Consider the following 15412-nt stretch of genomic DNA (forward strand, 5'->3'; position numbering starts at 1 on the left):
ATGAAGAAAACATTAAATTAATCAGAAATCTATTATTTTTACCGCATTGTTAATGTGGTAAATGACTATTCTCGCTAGAAAAACGCTGATTTTTAATGGAATATCTACATAGGGGTACAGAGGAACATTTCCAGCAACCGTCACTCCTGTGTTGTAGTGGTACACTGTAGGCAAGGCAAGGCAAGGCAAATTTATTTATATAGCACATTTCAACAATGAGGCGATTCAAAGTGCTTTACAAGGACATTAAGAACAGAGGATGATTATTAAAAGAAAGAAAAACAAAAGAAAACATTTATGAAATAATTAAAAAAAAGTCAACAGTAAAGAGATCAAAAACAGAAGTCAGAAAACAAGGGCAATTATTAAAAAACAGAACAGTAAAAAGATCAAAAACAAGAGTCAGAAAACAAGGGCTGTTTAAAATAACTGTCATAAAATAAGGGTTAAAATAACTGTTAAAAGTAACTGTCATAAAATAATATTTAAAATGATTTAAAATACTTTAATCAAAAGCAGCTGAGAACAGGTACGTCTTCAGAATGGATTTAAATGTGCTGAGAGTTTCAGCTGATCTACAGTTTTCCGGGAGTTTGTTCCATATATATGGGGCATAGAAGCTGAATGCAGCTTCTCCGTGTTTGGTTTTTACTCTAGGAACAACTAGAAGATCTGATCCAGATGACCTGAGTGGTCTGGGTGGTTCATACTGAGTCAGGAGGTCTCTGATGTATTTTGGTCCTAGACCATTTAAAGCTTTGTAGACCAGCAGCAGGACTTTAAAATCTACCCACTGAGTGACAGGAAGCCAGTGTAAGGACTTTAAAACTGGAGTGATATGATCTCTTTTCTTGGTCTTAGTGAGGACTCGGGCAGCAGAGTTTTGAATCTGCTGCAGTTGTTTGAGTGTTTTTTTAGGTAGACCTGTAAAGATGCTGTTACAGTAATCAAGCCGACTGAAAATAAATTCATGGACTAGCTTTTCCAGGTCCTGCTGAGACATCAGCCCTTTAATTCTTGAGATATTTTTTAAGTGATAGTAAGCCGACTTTGTAACTGCTTTAATGTGTTTTCCAAAACTGAGTTCTGAGTCCATCACCACACCCAGATTTCTGGCCTGGTCTGCAGTTTTTAACTGTAGAGACTGAAGCTCTAGGCTCACCTTTAATCGCCCTTCCTTGGCTCCAAAAACCATTACCTCAGTTTTGTCTTTATTTAACTGAAGAAAGTTTTGACACAGCCACTCATTTATCTGTTCAATACACTTTCCCAGCACCTGTATAGGGCCATGGTCTCCTGGGGACATTGTAATGTAGATCTGCGTGTCATCTGCATAGCTATGGTAACTTACATTATTCTTTTCAATAATCTGAGCCAGTGGGAGCATATAGATGTTAAACAGAAGAGACCCCAGAATGGAACCTTGGGGAACTCCAGATGTAATTACTGTCTGCTCAGACGTGAAGTTACCTATAGACACAAAGTAATTCCTACTCTTTAGGTAAGATTTGAACCTGTTGAGTACTGTGCTGGATTGTCCCACCCAGTTTTCCAGTCGGTTAAGTAGTATATTGTGGTCGACTGTGTCAAACGCAGCACTCAGATCCAGCAGGACTAGGACCGACATCCTGCCGCTGTCTGTGTTTAAGCGGATGTTATTAATTACCTTAATGAGAGCCGTCTCAGTGCTGTGGTGCTGTCGGAAACCTGACTGAAAAACATTGAAGCTGTTATTTTTTATTAGGTAATTGTTTAGCTGTTGAAAAACTGCTTTTTCAATTATCTTACTTAAAAATGGGAGATTAGAGATTGGTCTGTAGCTATTCATTTGTAACTTCTCGAGGCTGCTCTTTTTTAAAAGTGGCGTACATAACAATTATGTTAGCATATGAATAAAAGTGTGAGTTTTCATGGAACACATGAAATTGTCTGGGTGACCCCAAACTTTTAAATGGTTGTGTACGTAAAAACCCAAAAACAAACACATACACCGATCAGCCACAACATCATGACCACTGACGGATGAAGTGAATAACATTGATCATCTTGTTAAAATGCTGGGAAACGTTCTGTTGGGAAACCTTAAGTCCTGATATTCATGTGGATGTTCGACATGTACCATCCACCTAAACACTGTAGGTCAAGCCCCCCCCAACCCCCCAACCCTCCCAACCCTCCCAACCCTCCATGGCAACAGCAGTCCTTGATGCCAGTTGCCACCCTCAGCAGGACAATCCACCAACACACTGCAAATATTGCTCAGGAGTGGCCCGGGGAACACGACAGAGCTAAGGTGTTCACTTGGGTTCCACACTGATCAGATTCAAATCTCATTGAGCATCTGTGGGAAGTGCCAGGATAAGCCTGATCTATGTAGGTCCCACCCTGTGGTCTCCCAGAGGTCCTTTGTCCCATGCCTCACTGGGCCAGAGGAGTTTTAGCAGCAGAAAGAGCACCAACACAACATTAGGCAAGTGGTCATAATGTTTTGCCTGATCAGTGTACATGTGAGTCAAAGGTCACCTCCAGTGAAAATCAGCCTGTTTATCTTGGTAACATGTCCATATAGGGGTTGTTATATGCTGGAAGGCACATCAGAAGGAAGTCAGCACAATGGCTGAGAATTTCCACCTTGAAACTGCAGTCAAAACAAGGATTCAGACTTCCAGGGTTTGTCACGTAACAAATCTAAAGAACAAATCCTGTCAACTTGTAGGGTGGGATCTGTTTATTGTGGACGTCTATGACTGAATTACTTACTTACTAAATCACGACTTGTCGTTGTGTTACATAGCAGTCTTACAGTGTTTAATCCTCGTGTTGTCCTTACCAAAAAATGTTGTTGCCTTGTCTGAAAAAAGTCCAAAAATGCAGAAAAAAATTCCCCAAATTTATAAAAAATTTGCAAAATCTTCAGGAAGAAAATTCCTGAAAAGTTTCCCTCAAAAGTTTTATCTTTTTAAATTAAAAAAAAAAAATTTGACAGTGAAATTCACTGGATTTTAGTTGATTTTTTTTTGGAATGTTCTTAAACATTTTTTTAAATGTATTTTTTCCACAAAACAATGTTCAAAAATTTCCTAAAAAAAAATTTGAAAATGTGGAAGCTTTCACTGTATAAATATATATATATATATATTTTTCCACATTTTTAAAACTTTAAAACGGGTCAATTTGACCCGCAGGATGACAGGAGGGTTAACTAGAGTTGCAGCTGGTGTGCTTGAGCAGCTGTAAATGGAGAGGGGTAGGTGGAGAGAGAAGCAGGGAGTTCAGTGACCACTGAGAGGTCACTGTCCTTGAATAGCTGTCAGTCTGTTTTATTGTTTGTTATGTATCTGTTTTATACAATTTTTGAATTTTGTATGGCTGCTACATTTGCTGGGTCTCCTCCGTAAAAGAGATCTCTAATTTTAATGGGACTTCCTGGTTAAATAAAAGTAAATAAATACATTTTACAAGAACCAACAGTGTAGAGTTACATCTAAGGCATGAGGTGTGAATGATTATTTCCACTGGAAAAAAAAATCTTCATATGTAACTTTGATACACAGAGATGAAATTTTATCAGTTTAATCAGCGACCAAAGAGAGATTTTAAAAAAAAACAATAATGTAATAGACTTATTAAAATTTGCAAAACAGCCTGTGAAAATGAATAATACATATGAATCAAACGCAATCAAAAAGAGAAAAGATAGATTATTAGTGAAGGCCAAAAACTTGGCAATAAAATATAAAAAGAATTCAAGCTGAAGCAAATGAAAAAACAAATAATAAAATAATGATCAAGATCAGCAAACTAGACTGCTGAAATAAGCTGAAAGGTGCATTTAATAAGGAACATTTTCAGTGTAATTTTAAGATATGGTAGCATTAAAGCCATTGTACTGTAACTGAGCATGTAGAGTCCTAAAAGCAAGCATTAAAATTGTAAAATCAACTCTAAAATTTACTAGAAATGGCCGTAAAGAGCGGAGAACAGGTGCTACGTGGTCACATTTCCTTATTCAAACTGTGGTAGCTGCAATCTGGAGCAGCAGCTGTCGATGAGATATTTTTTGAATATTTCTGTGAGCGGTGCATTACATTAGTCTAGCTGATTAGAATTTCATAAAGAGTAACTTTTCCAGCATCCTCTTTTGATAAAGATTGCCATCCATCTGCAATATTTCTTGAATGATAAATAGTGTTTGATGGTCAGTGTCCGGTGTAACACCAAGGGTTCCAACATGTGTGATGCTTTTCAAAGACAATTCCAGTTTCACATAACAATTTTGTCCCACCCTTTGTCTTGTCACTGTTTAACTGAAATAATACTGAACATCCAGTAATTATCAGCAAAATTCCAGAGGTAAATGATCCTTTCAAGTATGATAAAACAACGATGATAACGAAATACAGATCCAATGACAATGATGATGCTGATAATAATAAACTGAATCATTTTTCTTTGGAAATTCATTGTCATGAACACACACACACACACACACACACACACATATGCAAGACCTATTACCTATCTGCCAAATGAGGAGTTTCCATTCAGATCTTCTGCTCTCTACATAAACATATCAGCTGCATCAAGCTGCAATAGTTCACCACAACGCTGCCTGAATTCCTCAGGGTTCTCTTATCAAAGTAAAAGCAGATCATCAGAACACAGACATAACTACAGCACGGATCACACTGGTCTGTACTTCCAAACTTAAAATACTGCTTGTCTTTTTCAGTTGAAGTAGTCAGCTATAAAATATTTGTAATAAAGGACTGAAAGTAATAGACAGATGAAATGGCTAAAAGCTAAAGTAACCTATTAAACTAGTTGTCTAAAAGCAACATTGAGTGGATAAACAGCTGAAAGATAGCTAAGTGGACATTGTGGAAAGGTTAAAAGTAATATAAATGACTAAAGCAGTCAGTTAATATGAGTAGCTAAATGAATTAAATTAAATCTCTGTAATAATAACTGAACAAAATCTCCTGACATTTAAACAGCAGTAGGCAAAAGGGAAAAAAAGAGTAAATCAAAATAAACTGAAAGCAAAATAAATTCTCTCAAAGGCAAAACTTACAATCAAGTTAATCTGCTGCATTTCATTTCATTGGACTGTTTTATATCCTCGCCTCCTTTCCCCCTTTTAAATGCCTAATGTTTCACTCCCTATCATTTTTCTGCTTAATGTTCCAGTTGGTTCTCATGTTGGCAGGTAATACAGACCTCTGTCTTCATTTTTAAGTTGTTTTTCAAGGGAAACATTAAGGAATCAAAAGTGTAAAACATGATACAGGAACTCATTCTATTTCTCAGAACTGGCAATCATAATACAGTAGTCTTCTTCATTTGTCTTTTTTAAAATGATCAGTACTCCGCCAAGGAACATGAGGGAGTTATGTGACGATCAGCGTATGTTTGTCCTTCCGTCTGTCTGTCCGTGTGCAACATTAGTCAAAAATGCACAAAAGGATTTGAATTAAATTTTCAGGGAAGGTCAGAATAACATGAGGACCACCTGATTAGATTTTGACAGTGATGCAGCTTATAGTCTGGATCCACGGATTTGTTAAAGATTTCTGTAGTATGCAAGATAGCGGCACAGTGTCACTGTAACTATGACAACAAGTGAACGCAACATCAGCTGCCTGCTGATGATCACATGAACGTGATCCTACTACAAATCCACTGCTGCAGAGTAATCGGGACTTGTCTGTTGGAAATCATACCACGACTGAGCAGCCTTGGTGGAGTACTACCCTCTCTGAGTGCATTTCTTGTTGTTATTGCATCTATTTAATGCCACAGATTTAAGCCCTAGATGCATAGCTAATGTCTATACTAACCTGGAACACTCTAACTTATTCATTGTCATGGTTTTGGTTTTCAGTCTTTTGTTCAGATGGCTGTTTTATTCTAAAGCTGCTCTTCAATTTCAGTTGTCTACTTGTTATTCGGTATGTACTCCATTTTTTTGGACCTCACTTGTAACCAGAGGTGGGTAGAGTAGCCAAAAATTTTACTCAAGTAAGAGTAATGTTACTTCAAAATATTATTACTCAAGTAGAAGTAAAAATCAGTCATCCAAAAAATTACTCAAGTAAGAGTAAAAAAGTATTTGGTGAAAAGGCCACTCAAGTACTGAAAGAACTGAGTAGCTGTTTGATTTTAATGTCCAATTTTTTTTTTTTAGAAATGATGTGATCAGACAGACAAAAATGTAAAATAATGTGCAAATTCTGGTAGTTCCAAATAATAAAATAAAAAATAGCAAAAATAAATAACATCTTTACAAAATGACAAGTTAAGGCAACAGAAATACAAATTTTCAAATCTCAATTTTTCACAACATAAAGCTTTTGAAACAAATACCTTTAGTAAGGTAACATTTTTTATGTTTGAACGGTGCAGACTACGTCCAGTGACAAGATACGCTGTATTTCACTTCCCTCCAAATGGCACAGGCTCAGTAGACAGAAAATAACATTACAGGACGGGACCTGAATATCCTAATATTCAGTCGTCGAATTATGAGGCAGCGTAGTCCTCTCTGTGCTCCACAACTCTCTCTGAGCAGAGCACTGAAATGTGGACGAATTATGCGCAAACCATGTTCTACCTGAAAGTGCACTTAGCCTTACCTTAGACATTTGCAGGAAGTTCAGCAGATGGTTCAGGTGGCTGTTAGGACACCTACTGGGCACCTTACAATGGAAATTTTTGGGTCAGCTCATGAAGAAGACCCAGTACCAACACCGCATCAGTCAATGCCTAGCTTAACCTCTACAACCTGAGGAAGTAGAGGAGAGAGAAGCTACGTATCACAGAAACTGCTGGTGATTTACTGTGTGGCTGTCTGGCTCAGCAACTACATGAAGGCAGAGCAGGCAGTCATGCAGTTAGTCATAAAAACAGCTGGTAGAATCATTGGGGTTCCACTACCAGATATCACCACCATCTCCACCTCCCGCTCCTTGGCAATCCGGAAAGGATCCTGGATTCTGGATCACTTTGAATTTTTTAGTATGTTTTAGTATGTGGTCCAAAATATGACAAAAACATCATTGGTTAGTATGTCGTCCAACAAATTGGAACAAGGTGTCCAGATAGTTCAGCTGGTTAAGAAGGTAATTTGTAAACAGAACTGTGTCAGAGATGCAGGTTTGATTCCAGCTCATGATCCTTTACTGCATGGGTTTCCTGTTTTCCTCTCTATCCTTGGTGGAGGTCTGCACTCTCTGAGTGCTTTTCTAGTTTGATTTATTTTATTACAGCCTATTTATTGTGGCACTGGGAACAGATTGGGAATCCCTAGGAGGAACTACCATTGCTGTGGGATGTTTGGGAAGACAATGCAAAAACACCCTGACAATTAGAAAACAATGAATGGAAAATAGATGGAAACATTTCTCTGGAAATGTAATATGGTTTTAATTTATGGTTTAATCAGCTCTTTAATGTGGACACTCTATAGAAACACCCCAAAATATTTGCTTTTCTTCTGTCCAACTTGAATGATTTGAGATGGAAGAATCGTTTTATACTGAAAGCTGAGTCTGGAAGTGTGGCTGAGTGTGATCGGTGCCTTCACACAGAGAACCCCTCCCTTCCTCCCATTCACTCCTGTGCAGGGTTTCAGACTGAAAGGTAAAAGATGCGAATTCACACTGCGACTTGTACACAGTGAGCGGACAGTGGAGCAGGAGGCTGCTGTCTCTGTCTGATCTGCTTCATGTGTTGAGGACAGCTTCACTCCACTGCATCTGACTGTCTGCAGGTGAGGAGACTTGTGTCGCCTGTTGCTCCTGTCTGTCTGTCTGCCTGCCTGTATTATTTTGAGCTGTCTGTCCTCTGCCACGGTCGCTGCTTTCATTCATGTTTGCAGGGAACAACAGCTTTGATGCATTTGATTAATAGCGTTGATAATGGCTGGTTTTGAACATATACTTGTATCTTGTAATTTGCCTCATTTAACAATTGCACTCTGCAAAGCTTTGATTTGCTGTCGGCAGTTCAGGTAGGCTGATGCGTGATGTTTTCACAGGGAACGTCGTGCCAGACGCCATTTTAAAAAATAGAGTTTCAAATTTATTTGGTGATTATCGAAATACCACGGCCCCTAAATGTATGTGAAGATGACATTCAAGAGAAGAGAAGTCATGCCTTAATTCGGCTTATAAGAAAGCCGCAAAAAAATATTTCCTTATTGTATTACTCCAACTTTGTTCCTGTTTCATCCGCAATTCCTTGCGATCTTTTCGCAGCAAAACGCAGCTCGCAGGGCGGTATCGGCTGGTGTGAACCATTCACAAAAGTTAGAATATTTTTGAAATAACTACTGCTGGGTTCGTTTGTTGTGTGCCGAATTATAGCATATTTCTAGTAGATTCCTAGCAAGTTATTTATTTCACAATAAGAACAGCTGTCGTTTGCCCGTATAGCCGAGCATGTTAAATTACTCAATTATTAATAGAGTTTTGCGTGACGTCCCTGTCGTTTCATTGCGTCCACAGTTCAAACATAATTAGGTGTAGGCTACTGGACTGGAAGACCTGATAGCTAACTGTTGTGTCGTCTGCTACTGTTTGTCTAGATCAGTGTTTTCAGAGGCTTGTCTGTCATGTAATAGCTCAGCGTTCAATGCATCAAATGCATACAGCAGTTAAACAGTTGTTTTCATGCAGAGGTTTTCCACATGTGAGGCAACAGCTGGGTGCTCTGGGGATTCTAGGTGCATCCTGTCAGACTGCAGGTACATCCCAGTCAGGTTACATCTGGGAAATTCATTCAGACTATCAGGGCAGCAACCAGACTCCCTACGGACGAGGAAAACCCCTCCACCCTGATGGAGTCCTGTCTCATTTGCATAGAGAGCCATGACATAAACTCTATTAAACTATCTATTCTAAGCTTTATCCACATGTGTATGCTATTCAGACCAGAGTTGTAACTTTCAGGAATAGACTGTTTTTTCCTATGAGCCTTGGTATTGTATGATGGGGATCAATTAAAATGACATTCTGAGATCTATTTATTCTGCAATATGAAAAAATACAAGAACTTTCATCAGATGACTGGGAGGACTCCATTTTCTTCACAGTTTTGTACTGGAGGGCATCTGCAACGAAAATGACAAACCATGACGGTGAAGAAGGGCTTTGAGGGTGAGGAGATGGATGTTGAATTTTGCTGTGAACATGTGGATACTGCATGCCAACACTGTGTCTTCTAGAAAGTGTCCAAGAACCGTTAAATCAGAGGAAAAGATGTTCTATCAGACTAGAATGAGAACTGTGCAAGTTGTTGATGTATCAAACAGAAAAAAACTGTGATGATGTGTTTGAGTTCATTTGAGTTATTTCACATCACATTCCCTGCCATGTGACGGCTGCACCTGCACATATCACAGCGTCGATGCTGAAACAACATATTGTGCAGCCCTAGTGTCAATTTTATTCTACAATAAACAACGACTGCTTTTGCTTATGAGAACATTTAAATACAGAACTGTTCAGATATCATTTAGTCCAACAAACAGTGAGTTGAAGAATGATAACTTTTCAGTTGGACTGTAGAAAATGAATCAGTTGTTTTTATTTATTCGCCTGCCAACATGTGACGCATTTTTATGAAGCAGTTCAACATAGAATTGGTAATAAGGAGAGCCTCATGGTCTTCATTGTTTATGTTCATTGGTATCCAGATTAATGTTTATCAGTTGCAGGGAATGACTGGTTTGAGATGTTTTTGTAAAGTTCTTATCATAAAATGCTTCTCAAACTTTGCCCAAATTTCCAGGAACCGATTCTGCCTGTTCTTCACGGTTCTTTGTGTCAAATCTCCATACATTTCTTGGTGAGAACAATATGTTTTTATCGCTCTGAGTGTTGCTCCAAAGAAACTGGTGAAAAATACTTGGTCTGTTCTTTTTTTACTGTCTTATTGATTTGCTGATTTAAGCCCACATGCACACTTGGCCTAAATGGAGACAAAAGACAGCATGTACAGCAGTCTGCAGGATCCGCTATCGCTATATTCATGTGGTCCCTCCTGCAGGGAATTTGATTGTTCCTCAGCAGTGGGTGTGAAGTCGATTTGTTGTGTGGCTGCATGTTGATGTGACCGATTGCTTCGACCTGGGATCCACATCTGGCTTGAACTAGTTGAGGTCTATGTATGTAAGATGTAAAGTAAACTTATACATTTGAAATACATTATACTATACACATATGCTGTATACATATAAATATATCTACTTAATATGTGAAGTCAGATCGTCTTTTTTGGAATCAGCATGTGAGGATGGTGCTACACTAGCATAAAGCACTGATTTGAATTTGTACAGAGGTGTCAAACATAAGGACCACGGGCCAAAGCCGGCCCACCAGAGAGTCCAATCCGACCCCCAGGATGACTTTGCAAGGTGTAAAAATGACAAATGAGAAGATGAATCTTTACTGTTAAAATATATAAAGACATTGAACATTGTGCGATATAATGTGAGTCAGCAGCTTTAGTATGACTGAGTTTGGTTTGGTGGAACCCTGTTGTTGATGCACTGCCACAACTTTTATGTATTTTTTATTACTCCTCCAAGTTATGTGACGATCGGCATATGACTTTCCGTCTGTCTGTCTGTTAGCAACATTACTCAAAACTGCATTAACGGATTTGAATGAAATTTCAGGGAAGGTCAAAATTGACACAATGACCAAGTGATTAGATTTTGACAGTGATGCAGCTTATAGTCTGGATCCAGAGATTTGTTAAAGATTCTGTATCATTGCGAGATATCAGCACGGCGTCACTGTAACTACAACTACAAGTGAACACGACATCAGCTGCCCGCTGATGATCACATGATTGAGATCCTACTATATTTCGATCGTTGCAGATTTGTCAGGACTTATCAGTTGGAAATGATACAAGGATGATACAAGGTGTGTTTCTCATCTATCCCTTACCCTTGTTGTGTTGCTTTTAGTCTGTTCTGTAATATTATAGCTTGCATTTCATTACTCTGGTGCCAGTCGATGTGTCCATGTCTGTGATTGGTCATCTGTTGCAAGCTCCACCTCTTTCACATCTCAAATCCAGGTTCAGAAGTTCTGGGTTGACTTACCAGCTTAATAACCAGCTTCTTCGGACTACAGTTGTTTGGTTAGGCGAAGCCATATAATACAAAGATACCCCGATACATGTGCTATTTGAATGTATTGTCACATGAAGACAGTGTCTAAACATAAATGTTTCTAACATATTGCATGATTGTACTGGAATAATCATCTGCATTGACCAATAAATGCCTTGAAATGAAACATCTGCATCCAACCAAATTGACATCTCCAGGTGGATAACACCTTTGACGTTTATAGTTTTGTTTGAAAATGCTGCATAGAAATAAAACTGGTAGGTGCTACATGTGCTTTTCTTATTTTGCCAGTGAATGTGCACGTTTGAGAAGCTTTGTATGTTTTGTCTGCACATCTCAGTAGGATCAGGCATAGAAGAAGTTAATTCCATTAGAGAAGAAACTTAATGCTTTCTGCAGTCAGGTGGAAAAATTGTGTGCATATATTTGTAGCAGTAAGCAGGTGAAATGAGTTGGAAAATAGTTGCATATCTGTCAAAATCCAATATAATGTCTAATATCGTAAACTGATACTAGCACTGATATTGTATTCATTAATTTCCACTGGCCGTAAAAAGTATTAAATCTATATATAATGAATCTAAGTATAATGAGTGCAAATGCACTAAAATTACTCCAAACAATATGCTTCATTTTTAGGTTTCTAACTTTAGTAACCTAAACTTCTGTTCTGCAATGATGCTTGTCACTTTTAAATTTTATTCCTATGTGAAAATTACTATAGTGAAGTTAAAATATTGGCAGCAATCAGTGGTTGTAATCAGCTCCAGTTATAAATGCATCAGCATACTCTGTCTAATGTGCCTTTAAAAGCCATCTACTTGTTAGTAATACTTGCTCGCATTTCCCCACCAGCTGCAGGATGTGGCTCTGTGCTCTTAACAGCCTGCTACAATAGGTTAAACGATGCAGCTGGAGGATTTTAATGAGGCTAAAATGCTTTAATGGGACCATGGAATTCACTGATTATGCCACATTTGACCACCACTGGCCGCTTCTCTGGGTGAGGTCATTTATAACCTACTCCATGAGGGTGCCATATCCCCATCATGCCAGATCCACATTTTGATAATTACATTTCCGTTTTTTATTTTCACGAGGATTATATCCATAGTTATTCTGTTTACTGGGACCGATTTTTTTTTTTTTTTAAGAGCTGCTGCTTTTTTTTTTTTTGCTACTTGACGGAAGCAGGACAAGCTGCTCTGACATTAAGTGTCTTTTCACTGCAGGAACTCAGGGCAGGTGTGAGGTGGAGGCTCCTAATCGGCCCTTTCTGCTTTTTCCATTTTCATTGTGATGTAGGACCCACCAGACTCCTAGCGAGATGGAATCATTTTGTGACAGCTTTAAACACGACATCAGTTTCTGAGCACGCAAAACAATGGAGACACCTGAGGTAGCTGGTGTGCTGTTGTTTGTTGTGATCGCCGGTATGACAAATATTACGTTAGAGATGGTGATGTTTGAAAAGCGAAAACTGCTTCTAGAAGAGCACAGCGAGAGTGCAGAAGAGTGCCCAAAAGTACTATTTTTCTCCATTGAAAATGTCCCTGAAAAGCTTCTACAGGAACAGTCCTGTGGTCAGAGATTGTGCAAAGTGTAACCTGCAAGTTTCTGCAGTGGAAAAAAGTCTTTCATTGTGGATCGGATCCGTCCAAAAACTTGACTGTAATAACAGGTGGAGGCTCCAAATGCCTTTGGGAGGTAAAACACTTGGTAATGAGTTAAAATCAATCTTTATTGTAGAAAAAGTAGATATCCTAGCTTCATTTTTCTGTGTGATTTTGCTTCTTGCGGTTACTGGAATTTTATGAGTAGCACAACTTTGTTCAAAATCGCTATTTTCCGGAGAACGTTCAATATACACCCTTGTATGTCTGGCACACGAAAGGCTACACTCATTCAGCCAAGACTAATGTAAGAGGAGTTGCTCCATGGCAAACAAAAGTCTCTCAGTGTCACTGAAAACCTGTCCTGGTCCTGCATCATAGAACCTTAAGGTTGTCATTAAACTGTTTCAGGAGTAAACATCGTCCTTCAGTGTTTAACATCCTAAAGACTGGATATGTCACTCATCTCTCATTCTCTTGGTCTTTGTCTTTAGGTGATCTGCTGTATTTTGCAGGTACTCATCAACATGCTCAGCTGCTGTGAATGGTCCACCTTGGGCCTTCACTCGATCAAAATACTGAGTTTTCTGTTCTCAACATGCAGCAGATTAGCCTCCTTCTTACTACTAGTTTTAATCTGTCAGTGTCAATCATGCTGCAAAGCTGTTGTGTGATCTGCCTGGATCCAAAAATATAGTAGCTTGTTTATGGTATGACACAATGTTTAAAAAGTGCTGGTTAAACACAAGGGCTGCACAGTGGCTTGGTGGTTAGCACTTAAGCCTTGCAGCTAGAAGTTTTGCATTTCGGCCATCCGGGATCTTTCTGCATGGAGTTTGCATGTTTCTCCCTGTGCATGCGTGGGTTTCTCCGGCGTCCTGCCACAGTCCAAAACATGCTGAGGTTAACTGTTGATTCTAAATTGTCCGTAGATGTGAATGTAAGTGTGATCTGTTTGTCTCTATGTAGCCATGTGATGGATTGGCGACCTGGATGTCCGATCCCTTCACCCTAATTCAGCTGGGATAGACTCCAGCCCCCTCTAATGAGGATTAAGTGTATATGTATGTAGATAATAATGGATGGTTAAACACAGCCACTTGTGACTATAGCAATGCCAGCAATATATTATGTGGAAAATTTGTATTTTGTGAGTGGTTTAAATGATAACAATATTATTATTTATGGTCTATCAATGCGGCAAATTTCCTTAAAATCTTATACACATTCACCAGTCAATGGGTAATTGATTGTGTGCATTCAGTTTGACCACATGATGGCCTACATGACTTTAATGATAAACTCTCAGTGTGTTCTTTAGGTGAAAATGCACATAGCAGCAGTTTTCGCATATATGCCAGTAGCCAAGAGAAGTCAACTTTAAATACAAAAGAAAGGTGATAAACTGAGTTTTTATGAGATAGGTGATTAATCTGAACTCATTACCGGCCCTACTATTAATCTTAGGACATTACCTTCACTGCCACTAGACACTGTGTATTAGCATCCCTTCAGGAAACACTGCTCCCAGTGGGGGACATATTTCCTGTTATTTTAGCCTGTTAGCATGTAATCCCTCACTGTCACAGGAGAGGTGAGCTGACCTTTCAGGATCTAACCTGCCATAGCAGTGCAGGCAGCTTGCTCCGTGCACGTGGAGGTTGCAGCGTCTCAGACCAGCCTCGATTTGTAATCACTGCAGCTGAAAGAACAGCAGAGACAGTTAAGAGCTTCTCACCAGCAGGCTAATGCTTCGTTGATTGCCAACTCCTCCCCTCACAGGAAAAGAACAAACATTTGATTGCAAGCAATTTTGAGGCAGGTGGTAACAGCCCTATTTCCTCGAATTTGCCTCCTTTGAAAGCAGAGCTCTGTTAGACAGCCGTTACCCTGTGGCAGAATGAAGGGCGAATGCTGCGTATGAATCAATTCTGTCCACTAGTGCTCTTTGAACATTCATATCTGTGCATGGTGTGTGATTGAGGATTTATAGTGACATCATCTCAATGGCTGACTGAATTTGATGCAGTGATTCAGCTCAGCTCCTGTCTGTCTGTGTTATGGTATTGTTTCAGTCGTGTCGACCTAAATATTTTCGGGTTTTTTGCTATGTTGCATTCAGAATAAACTGTAACCAACAGACACTTGAATATTATCAGCCTTATTGAATTTTCAATAGGCTGAGGTGTTAGTCCATGTACACGCAGCTTGTATACACTGAATCTATTTAACCAGTTTGATGTATTTAATTACCAGTATAGGTAAAAAAATTATCCAAAAATGTTATTTCAATTGATAAATATCGATCATTGTAAAGAGAATAATTGGTATGGTTAACATCCCAAATGAAAAACGAGTAAATAAATTTACAGTCATAAATAGAAATTAATAGGGTACAAGAAAATGATCTAATCTTGATACAGATTAGGGATCTTAATGATTACAAGTTCATCAATTAACTGCCTCACAGTGTAACTGATTAAAAATACATTAACTGAACAGAAGCTGAGAGACGTGCTGTCAGAAAATGAATTGCATACGTGTTAGCTGACTACCTACTTTCCCTTAACATAAATATTAATGAGCCTCTAGCATCAACCTTTATTATTACACACAAAAAAAAGATTCCACAAAAAACGGCCATAATCCAACC

The 15412-nt window shown here is 38.7% G+C and overlaps 1 protein-coding gene across 2 annotated transcripts in view; it reads left to right on the forward strand.

The window, feature by feature from the left end:
* Positions 1–7581: 7581 nt before the first annotated feature.
* Positions 7582–15412, forward strand: part of lrrc3b (leucine rich repeat containing 3B) — a 33001-nt gene continuing 25170 nt past the window's right edge. The window contains exons 1-2 of one of the 2 annotated variants that reach the window (XM_051955826.1): positions 7582–7771; positions 9095–9158. The gene's annotated coding sequence lies outside the window, so the exon portion shown is untranslated. The remainder of the gene's footprint in view (positions 7772–9094; positions 9159–15412) is intronic. The other variant, XM_022191900.2, reaches the window with a different exon arrangement.

The sequence above is a fragment of the Acanthochromis polyacanthus genome, chromosome 11 (assembly GCF_021347895.1).
Source record: "Acanthochromis polyacanthus isolate Apoly-LR-REF ecotype Palm Island chromosome 11, KAUST_Apoly_ChrSc, whole genome shotgun sequence".
NCBI lineage: Eukaryota > Metazoa > Chordata > Actinopteri > Pomacentridae > Acanthochromis > Acanthochromis polyacanthus.